Genomic DNA, 11,376 nt, shown 5'->3' with positions numbered 1-11,376 from the left:
TTATTTTCTCCAGTAATCATTTGTAGCAATACTTAGTGCTTTCAAACTGCTTTTAAGGTGTCAGTTTTGCTGCAGCGCCTTTTGATTCACTCTCAGCTCTATTTACTGACTCCTTCAGTGCCCAAGAAATGCTGCCTTCACTATTAATTGTGTTATTGAGTATTACCCTGTACACTTACTGGTATCTTAAGCATAACATCACTATATCATACAGTCAGACAGACTTATTGTACTAATAAAAAATACATTGAAGTTGTGGTGTGCTTCAGATCCTTTAGTCACAAGAGACATTGCATTCAGAATGTGAAAATTAATATCCAGTCCCCATACCTTATTTATAACCTATGTTGTTCAGGTGTTAATACTTAATCTATAATTTTTAATAATGTATACACCATTGGAATTTACTTGGAAGGAGATGACATTCCCATTACCTTTCTTATAATAAAAGTATTTCTATAAATAAATAGCCTACAGGTTTAATGGCTAAATGTGCTGTCTATACTCAGCTGATCTGCTTGGTGAATAGGAATAGGGGATAAGAATTGTTTGATTTTCTTCCTTATGTACTGAAATACCCAACCTATCTGGGTTAAATCACTCTTTTTTAGCATTCATTAAAACAAGCCTGTGACAGGAATTGTGTAGCTGCTGAATTAAGGCCACACAGTTAGGTGCTGCTTAATGCCTGAGATCTAACCCTCCATTAGAAAAACCTGTGTCTGCCACCATGTTTGTGTGTTTAAAAGAGATAATATAAATCATCTTCTGTAGTGATCCTCCCCAATTATTCCCTAAATGCCTTTTATACTTTCATATTTGTTCCTGTAATAGAAGAGTGATTCTTAGTTCAGCAATATGGAATTATTCAATGGACTCTGCTTCTTGGAGAAATTATATGACCCATTATTCCTCTAAAAACAAACAAAACCAAGTGCTTACCTTGAAACAAATTGAAGAATGCTCTTCTTCGATCCTCCAGATTTTTTCCTGGGGAATCAAAGTTGCACCCCATGGTGCTCAAACCTTAACGCTAAAAAGATTATGGGCATCAAATCACTGGGGGAAATTGAGGACATGAACTATTCTGAAAGGGAACAGACATAGAATCACAAGGAGAAAAAGGAGATAAGTGCAAAAATCACAGAAGATTGAAGGTCAGCCTGACCATGCTTTCAGAGTATGTAAAGGAAAAGATATTAGTGGTGATTTGAACGTTTCTGGAGACATAAGATTTAAAGGCCTTAATGGGAACATCAGTTCTTTGTTCTGCACAGAGAGCATGGAAATCCTTCTCATAGATGTGCATAATGTCATCAAGGAAGGAGAGATTTAGGTATCAGCAGCTGTAACTTTAAAGGAACCTTTTAACTTACTGCTTAAAGACACATCGGGGATGGCTTAGTCCGAGGGGATTTTTAATCAAAAAGAAGAGATTCAGGCAGATGTTGATCCCAGCAAACTGCCCAGCCTGGATCCTCTGCCCTTCCTTAACAGGATCAACTGCTGCTGCTTTGGCTCAGTGCAGCCCCCAACATGCTCCCATGGACATCACAGCTGGCATGAGACCCAGGCCTTTAGGATGGATTTTTGGTGCTGTTTTGAGGAAACAGTTTTGTTTTTCAGCAATGTGTTCAGCATCTTCTGATCAAAATGCATGCTTGCTACATTTTGGGGGAGCTCCAGCCATTTTAGTTCTTGATACAACTTGATAATAGCCTTTAGGAGTGTTCCAGAAATGACATTTCAGTGCTGGGCTGTGGCCAACATGTGAATGGAATAATTCCCATTGAATTCAATGCATTTAATCTGAAGGAACTCACAAAGAGGTGTCCACTGCTATTTCTTCTAAACAGAAGAAGCAACAAATGATTGTCACCATGGGGTTATGATGGCCTGGAAATTTCTTCATAAATATCAGCAGCTGTTTATGACAAACACAGACATCTGTGGTAGAATCTGCTTCACATATGTGTACAAGTCTGCAGTGGTTGGTGGTTCCATGGTCAGAAATAATCCACAGTAATTACAGACTTCTTTTAACACAGAGAGATGGGGACTGTTGAAGTCACTTGGAGGTGATAAATGTTGTTTAGAGCTGACATTTTTTTGTGGTCACTGGAAATAAAGATCAACTTTCAACAAGCTCTTCTTTTAGTGGGCTTATTCTGCAGCTGAGAAAAGGCTATTTCATAAAAATTGCTTCATGCCTGAAAAGCCCTACCCATCCATTTGTAAATAAGTGAAAGGAAAAAGGGAAGATTTGATTACATGTGAAGGCTCACCCTACAGGTCTTTAATATTGCTAAACAATCTGCTTGATTAGACATAAAGATTATTAACAAATTACGAGTGTTTAGTGGTCGTCTTGACAAGTTTGGTTTCAACTAAACACCTATTTTGTTAATGAATTATTGCTGTTATTCTTGAGGACTTGCTTGACCTCACTGATCATCTTGCACTAAAATCTCCTTCTCCTACTTGCACATCCTACTGATGTGGGTTTTACAGCTCTGGTAAATTTGATATTTGGACTCAGGTTACATGTTGCAGTCATTCTTAGTCTAAAGAGTTGGTTTGAGGAAATATCATTCAAATTTCTGTGTATTTGCTGTTCTTTCTCTAGAAATTCACCCATAGAATTTTTCATTATAGTGACATCTTCAATGGAGAGTAGTAAAGTACTAGTGCTAAGATACAATATTTATAATACATAATTATGACTTTGCTATGTCATGGAACTGCATAGAAACTTATTGAATAAAATCATCCTTTGAGTTCTAAGTCCTGGACCAAAAAGCTGGATATTAGTTAAAAGACAATGGACCATATAGAAATAAAGCTTCATTGGGTAGGAACAACTAATTATACTATAAGAGAAATAAATTTAAATGCATTGTCTCCCTTGGATTTATTTACACCATAAAGGATAAATTATCCTTCTTATAATTTGAAAGTCTTTGAATTAACTGAGGGAGAGAAAATAAATGCATAAAAGGTGACTTCTTGACAGTCTTGTCAATACATGCTTGGAACTGACGACAGGAGAAATTATGGTATCAACCTAAAAAATGGAGCTCCTCAGGGCTCTGAAAACATGAGATGAGATGATAACATCAGTGTGCCAGAGCTGTGATATATGAATCCCCCAACCATTATAGAATAATCAATAACTGCCACATGTATGACACTTTGTATGTGTGTATAAAAATGCATAAATAAGTGTTCCAATGCTCTGAGCAGTAGGGGAGAGAAGAACTGATAAATTTATTAACACTGTTTCTTGGCAAAGGAGCACAAAGGTAGACACAAGAAACGGAGAGAGTTAAGAGAATTCTGCAGTCAATTTAAACTTGCATGGGTACTTTAAGTGCAAGGCCATAACATAATGAGCTTTTTACAAACATGTTCATCTTGTACTTGAGAATAGTGGGCAAGATTGTGGAAAGGAACTTAAGTTTGATGGAATTAAGAAACAAATTGGAATATACAGGGGGAAGAAAACTTGCTACTAAAGAAACGAGTAAATGTGATTCTGCTTACAGTGCCCAAATAAACTTCAAATACGCTGCCTCAGGGGACTTTATGTGAGGATACAACCAACACTGGTCTGGCTCTGGATGTTTTCAGCAGTGGGCTGTTGTTGGGTTTGTGTACTGTAGTGTAGGCATACTGTGGGGGTTGACGTGGGAATCTTCCATTTCACCAAGTCTCTGAGCCTTCACACCGGTTTTGCAAAGTTCGCAGGTGCTTGGGGTTTTCCACTAAAGTGTCTTGAAATAAGTTTTGGCTGACTCAGTAAAGGTGGAGAAATAAAAGTGTTTCTCTCTGACCTCTATTAATTTTTGGTTTCTGCCTTTAGGACTGAAGCTCCTGCCCAGCTGCTTTGCACGGCAGAGCTTCAAAAAGCTGAGGAGATCCTTCCTTGTGTCCAGACAATATGGACTGAGGGTACCACGCTGATTCATTGGGATCCAGCTCCCTGCAGGTAACATTGCTCCTTTCAGCAGTTTTGGCACTGGGATTCATGAGACTCTGGGGTCAAATCAGGACCCTTTTGCTGGGGATTGCACAGTGCCCTGTGAATGGTGATGATTAGGTTATCATATCTTTGCTCTTTGATCCCTTCTGAAAGAAAGGCCTGGCCTAGGATTTTCCTGTCTTACATAGATGAGACCACAGATATCCCACGAAAATCTGAGGGAAGAAGGGGGCATCAGGTTTGAGGCACTGCCTGTAACCCAGTCACTGGGAACACTGGCTAGTCTTGGCTCAACAGGTTTTTCATGTTTTACTCCTAAACTCAGCACACTCCTTCAACATCTGCCCATTCACAATAATTCATGAATGAATATAAGCATTGTGCTGGCTTTGGCTCCAGTTTCAAGTATTAAATGAATGAACTTGAGTGAAGATCTTGCCTGACTTGTCACCTTTGTGTTTGATATTAGTAGAGAAGGTGAGTATAGGACATCTGTGTCCTTTTCCAGGTCTATGGTTTTTTGTGAGGGAAGGGATGTGGCAGTGCAATGCTCAGGGGATCAGCTGATGAGGTATCAGTGGTACAGGATACAGCCATGATAAGATTCTGTGTTATTTTTCATTTAAGAAGAGTGACAGCAGTGCATGAGATGAGATGCATTAATTTTAGCTTGATTCTCAAGCATTTGTAGGCACACAGGAGGTTTGTGTGCAGAGTGTGGGTCCTTATTGCTAGTTTTTGTCACTGCCATTTCCAGGTGGGCAGGGAGGGTTCTCTCACAGCCCATCTCTCATGCCCAGGTCTTACATCTCTGTGTCACCTTCTGTTTTTAAGAAGCACAAAATGGTTACTAATTAAAAGGATTTATTCCCAGTGGAATCAGGGAATAAACTCGGAGAAAGGGGCACTTCATCCACTGTATAAGAAGAGGAATCAAAATGCTAGGACATGAATTTCAACCTTAAACAGCAATAGTCATTGCACAGCTGCTGACAGAAAATAGACCCCAAAGCAATTATGACAGTTTGTGATAGAAGGCTTTCTCAGTCTTGTCAAGGTGAAGTATTCAATAAATAATAAAGAAAGTCGAAGTAATGCTTAGGGCTTTGGGGAGGGGTGCTACTATATAGAGTAGTATATCTCTGTTTTAGAATTACATCATGCACATGCTGGATAGCATTAGTTAAGCAATTGTTCCTGCTGAGGCATTCTAACGAGCGTGGTGCTTCACACTTTGCTTTCCCCAGTAAGTATTGCTCTGTAATTTGTTTTTGCACTCACATATTGTGTGATCTCTGTAAAGTCACCATCAAAAATCGATCATTGCTGAACTTGGGCCTTCAAATGCATGCAAAAAAAAATCAGGCAACATTTGTCTCATGGCAACGGCTCTTCAGCACAGTGAAGGATGATGCAGGGGGCTGGAGAAGAGATTTCTTTGTTTCACAATACACAGGGCATTCATGTTTCTGTGTTCCAGCCCCCTCAGGTAAATCACCTCCAACCTCTAAAAATTGTGTAGAGATCGAAGATTTCTTAAAAGTATTATTAATTAGGCTGAATCATATCACTTGTAGTGGTCTTCTTGTTAAGCATTGAAGTTGTGTTCATTTTCTATTTGCTGTCAGACATTGTTAGCTCTGCCCTCTCCATACTTTGCCAGTATTAAGCAGCATCCTGAAAGGCCAGTATTCAATGTTGATAGAGACATTTGTTGATGTCTCACTTCAGTTATTCTGATCCACATGATAAAAGAATTGTTCCTACTTCTTTATTTTTTACACTTGTTTCATTTCACTATTCTCTCCCCCTTTTTTTTTTTTTTTTTAATCCTTAACCTTACATTTTTGTTTTTAAAGTAACATTTTTCTTTTCTCATAATATTTTGTTTATCTTGCTGTTTGTGGAGTTTATGCAAGTCTGTTCTGAGCATTGATGAAACAGACCTTGGGTATCATCTTTTTTTTTTTTTTATATGTATGTTTTTTACACAGTCTGATCCTGCTCAGCAAGGTTTTCAGTGTGCTTGTATTTCTATTCTCTGTGGGGAGTGGGAAGATGCAGAGAAAAATACGCAAGGAGTGAAATGGGCTGGGAATGGAAAATAGCAATGTGAAGGGCAGCTTGGCCCCAGAACTTGGCATTTCACAGAGTCACAGAATCACCAGGTTGGAAGAGACCTCTAAGATTATCAAGTCCAACTCATGCTCTAACACCTCAACTAAACCATGGCACCAAGTGCCACATCCAGTCTTTTTTTAAACACATCCAGAGATCGTGATTCCACCACCTCCCTGGGCAGACAGTTCCAGTACTTCACAACTCTTTCAGTGAAAAACTTTTTCCTAATATCCAACCTATGTTTCCCTTGGCGCAGCTTAAGACTGTGTCCTCTCGTTCTGTCAGTGGCTGCCTGGAGAAAGAGACCAAGCCCCACCTGACTACAACCACCTTTCAGGAAGTTACAGAGAGCGATAAGGTCCCCTCTGAGTCTCCTTTTCTCCAGGCTAAACAACCCCAGCTCCCTCAATCGTTCCTCAGCTGAGTGGAATTACATTTTTTTTGAGCAGCCCTGTACCAGCCACTGAAGTCCACCACGGTTACTCATCTAGAAAGGGTGGTGTGTCATTTTGAAGGTATCTGGAAAATTCACATAATTATCTAAATGCTAAATATTGTTATCTAAATATCGCTGGCTGTAGTTTGATAGCTCAATTCCCTCTGGTCAGGCAGACCTAACAATTCCTCATGGCACGGGAAGGGGATTGGGTTTCTCTCTCCCTATGCTTGGAGGGATCATTAAATAAACTCCAAACCACCAGTGATGGGAAATATTGCACAGTTCTGGCTGTGTCTGCACGGCAAATCCATCCCAAACTTTATAAGGGCTTCCATTGCTGCAGCATCTGAATTGTTTGTGGGGTGGTTTCCCCATCAGCCCTTCCCTACTGTGCCAAGGCTTTATTGTGTTTTTTTTAGGTATGAGCAGAGACCTAAGAGGGGGCAGTGATTTGTCGCAGATTCCAAGAGCAGCCTCTGGTGTAACAAACGTCTCCCAGGCCCCCAGGCTGTGGGTGAATCCCAGAAAGCTGATTACTACTTCCCTTGAATGACCATATCTCCTACTGCAGTGCTTGTCAGCTTCTCATTCTGCAAAGTTCACACTATAAATAACAATGTAAATGTGGAATATTTTAAAAGATGGCTTCTCTTGTTGAGCTCTATTCCCCTGAATAATCCTGATGGCTACTGAGACAAGTCAGCGCTTTCAGTTCATTTTTTTAGTATGGGTTCTTTGTTCCCCTAGATTTTTCTTTCATCAATATATCTTTTTCTAAAATAGTCATCATATTTGATCTTTCTGTAGCTTGTAAGTTACTTTACAGTTAAGAGGAAAATGATGAAAATTTTCATGACTGAATGTCTTGAATTAATGTTCTTAGCATTAAAAAAGGGTAACAGAGGTTTAGGTTAATGTATTTATCTGTGCATGAATGTAGCCTCAGCACTTATTTTGTCTGCCAGTGTTTCTAAGTATCAATTAGAAAATATATTCAAAGTGAACTTGATTTCCAGTGACTGTGCATAATAAATAGATGTTGGAGTGAAAGCTTCTCTGGACTCAGGCCCAGAGGGAAGCCAAAGCACAGGGGTTGAATTAAAACCTTTGGACAAGCTGAGATACATGAAGTCACACCAAAATGAAATAGAAATATAGATTTTAAACTTTTAGTAGAAATATATGCTAAGTGCCTTAAACATTAAAAAGCTGCAGCAGAGACCTTAAACACAGTTCTTACTGCAGCAGTGGTACCTTTTCACAGAATTCTTTACTTTAGACAAAGTATAGATAGAACTATACTGTTCACATTTTTTAGATGGAGTGTTCACATAAACAAAAAGAGCTGATAGAAACCTATGTAACCCTTGTGTAAGGCTTACAACTGTTAGAATTAGACCAGGATAGGTTAAGAAAAGAAAAACCAGAATCGTGTGTTGATCTTATTGGTCAATTAACAAATATAATCCACACTTCTGTAAGAAAAAAATATAGAAGAAACTAGAATTAGAAGAAGAAGCTGTTTTCTGCCTCCTGTTTGCTGTTGCTGCTTGGCTTTATCATGTAACCCCCTTGAACTCTGCCTTCAAGAAAGCTGTGAGACTATGAAATAAAGAACTTAGCAGAACAGCAGCCTCCTCTGCTCTTCTACCCTGGTCCAAGAAGGAAGGGTATCCCATCAAAAGCTCAACAAATAGATATATGCTAAACATAATTACATATTTAAATGTATTAAACTGCAAGAATGATTTGGGCTGTTTCAGCAAAGCTCAGTGAAGAACCATCTGCAGTAATTGCTCTAAATTTAATTGTACCAATAAAGTCATGACTGTTTATATTGTAACAATATAGGAAGAACTTGCAAAAAACATGGCAAGCAATTGTAAGTTTTCTGTTACCAGTATTATTTGTGTAGCAGCACAGTGCTATCCCTATTCTTGTGGCAAGAGGAGAACTTCCAGTAAGATATGATTTATATTTACAAAGAACTTATTTTCTGGAGACATAACATGCTTGAGATAGAATGGATTAGATTTTTAGAGCTTCACATAAGCAAAATATCCTTGGGGGCTTTTGTTAAAATCATATAGGGGAAGATGGTCGCAGAAGAAAAGCTCTGTCTGACAAAAGTGTTGCTGAATAATCTTTGTGTGAAATTGGTGCTTTCAAAAGGTAAAATTTAGATGAAAAAGTTTCTTTTTGTTTCTTGAATTACCCAGGTGAAGTGCCTAAATCACTGCCCTAGGAACACTTCTAAGATTTCTGGGGGGTTTTTTATGGATTGAGCTGGAAAAACTGATGTCCAGAGATGACCCAAGGCAGCAGCTGCAGTGAGGAAATGCTGGTCAGTGAGAGGCTTTTGTACATCTGGGTTGGGAGGTTATCACAGCAGAGAGAGGCATTTCAGCTCCAGGCCATGCAGCATACAGAGAACTCCAGCATTAGCCCTCGGAATTAGAGATACTTGAAAGCCAGCCAAAGGCTGCTTGAAGTATTTCAAAATGCCCTTTTCTGGGTACATGGTGCTTTTAATGTGCAAACAGTCTCAGGAAGTAGATGCTGCCACTTGTTTTTCTAAAATAAGCTTCCATCACTTTTTTTAGATTAGATACAAGACTGGAAAGCAAAACAAACAGAACGACAAGTTGACATAATTCTGAATTTTAGTACTATGCCACGGAGCCATCAAATAAGCAATAGGGGCTTTGTTTCTGTGTTCTTTCTTGTTTTAAAAACCTATTCAAGGTCATGGTTTGAATAGAAAAGTAATTGGATTTGAGACACCATATGTTGTGGGATGCTTATGACATCCCTAATGAATGTTATAGGGTACTACTTCCAAAAAAATGTTGACATTAGCATTGGAATGACTGTTGACATGAAAACTTTCATTAAGAGAAACATCTTGAAGTCAATCTCATCTGATTTTTTTTGCTTTCTCTCTTCCACCCATCATGATAAGATGCCCACTCCTGAGACACAAAGGGCTTTGCTTACCTTGCCAGGCTCCAGCCTGTCACAATCACTCACCAGACTTTACTGCCCTTTCACAACACCTCCTGATTCACAGTGACAAATCCTACACTATAAAAGCAACCAGATTCCATTGCTGTGTGTCTCTTGTTACTCATTTCACAGTATTTATGGTGCTGCTTGCACAGAATGTTATTCCTGTGCTCTGTTTTGTAAATCAACTACACGTAAATTCTGTTAAAAGAAAATATATTTTTAAGGCTGTAAAGTTTGGAGAAGTTTCTTTTTTTGTGTTTGTCTCTTTTAGTGTTTTTGTCTGAGAAGCATGAGGGTGATCTCAAATTAGTTCCCTTTTTGCTCTGCAGTGTAACTTTGAAGAATCCTTTATGTAAGGAACCTTAATAGCATTTGTGTAGGACTGTTCTTCTCCTAAGTGTCCCAAACAAGCAAATTTCTCATTAACTTGTGAAAATTTACCCTAAAACTGCAAATAAAGAACAAATATAGGAAAAATAATTTGATACTATTATTCTGAGGTGTTAACATAAAAGAGTAATAAGACATAAAAAAATTCAGAGTAACCATGCAAACAAACATCATAAAGAAGCAAGCTGTTACAGTCTAACCATCCAACACTGTTTTGAGATATTTCCTTTCTCATCCATTTCATGTGGCTAGCAAGATCACAGTCCTTTCCAAATCACAGTGCAGCATCAAGGAGTTGTAAATAAAGCACACACAGTTTAGTTGTTGCTGGTTGCAGTTTCTCTAAACTTGAACCTGGCCCCAAATTTCTTCTGTTTCCATGGTTGCTTGCACTGACTGGGAATGACAATGATCCATCAAAATGGAATATTGGAGCCTGCACTTTGGCAGAAACACTTCCTGACAAAGGTAGGGAAGGGCAGACTGGTTGGCTTGTCCTTAATCCCTGTTTGATTGGGGCAGCACGACACACCAGGCATAATCACCTTGAGCATTTTGCTCTGTGCAGTGGCTGCTACTGAAATTCCTGTGATGAAAAGAAACAGAGAGGCAGCACAAGGCTTTCCATGTGTTCCTGGCACTCTGCCCTGACAGTGGTAGTTGGTGTGGTCTCTGTTGCTTCCCTTGATGTGCGGGATGGGAAGGTGGTGAGTCCCAGCAGTGAATCCATGGATTGTCTGTGAGATGTGTGTCTGGGGGCTGGCACTCAGCCTGCTGGGGACTCTCCCAGGCTGGCAGCCCCAGGCTCTGGGCTGTGCAGACCAGCTCCAGTGAGGTGCAGCTCACACCGAAGCACAACCACCCTGAGTGACACTGGCACGGGGGGCTAGTGGCTTCCCATAAAATGTTATCAATCCCTGCTTGGAGAACTGAGCTGGAAGTTTGCCCTTCTGCTGTTTGCATGTGCATGGGAACCCAGACAATGCTGTAACTGCTTTATGAGCCAACCTCGTTTGTCTAGTTTAGAATTTAATTTATTTTTTTTTAAATAAGACTAATTGCTTCTTACAGGCTGAGAGAATAGTGCTCTAAATGGTTGGTGGGAAAATACACCTCTGCCCTGCTGGGAATTCTTTTGCTGTGCACGGGGAGTACCTAGGAATAGGGGAATCTGAAAGACACACTAATAATTAAACTAAAGAGCTGTCTGAGCTGCCAGAATAAGAATGATGTGGGGAGGAAGGAGGTGGGTGGGCTCTGAGCTGAAATCCAGCACCCGAGCTGTGCCTGCTCAGTGAAGCTCCACATGGCACTGAAACCCTTGTGCATTGTGGTGAAAAAAGACAGCATTGAATGACAGGTCTTTAGTAGAAATAAGCTGTTTATTAGAATATTTGGTGGATTCCACCAGCTTTAGTCTTTTGTTTGTTTGTCT

This window comes from Corvus kubaryi, unplaced genomic scaffold (assembly GCF_017639235.1).
Source record: "Corvus kubaryi isolate FWS band 111438036 unplaced genomic scaffold, C.kubaryi_AGA036_p1.0 37353, whole genome shotgun sequence".
NCBI classification, from domain to species: Eukaryota; Metazoa; Chordata; class Aves; order Passeriformes; family Corvidae; genus Corvus; species Corvus kubaryi.
This window is presented reverse-complemented; position numbering follows the sequence as displayed.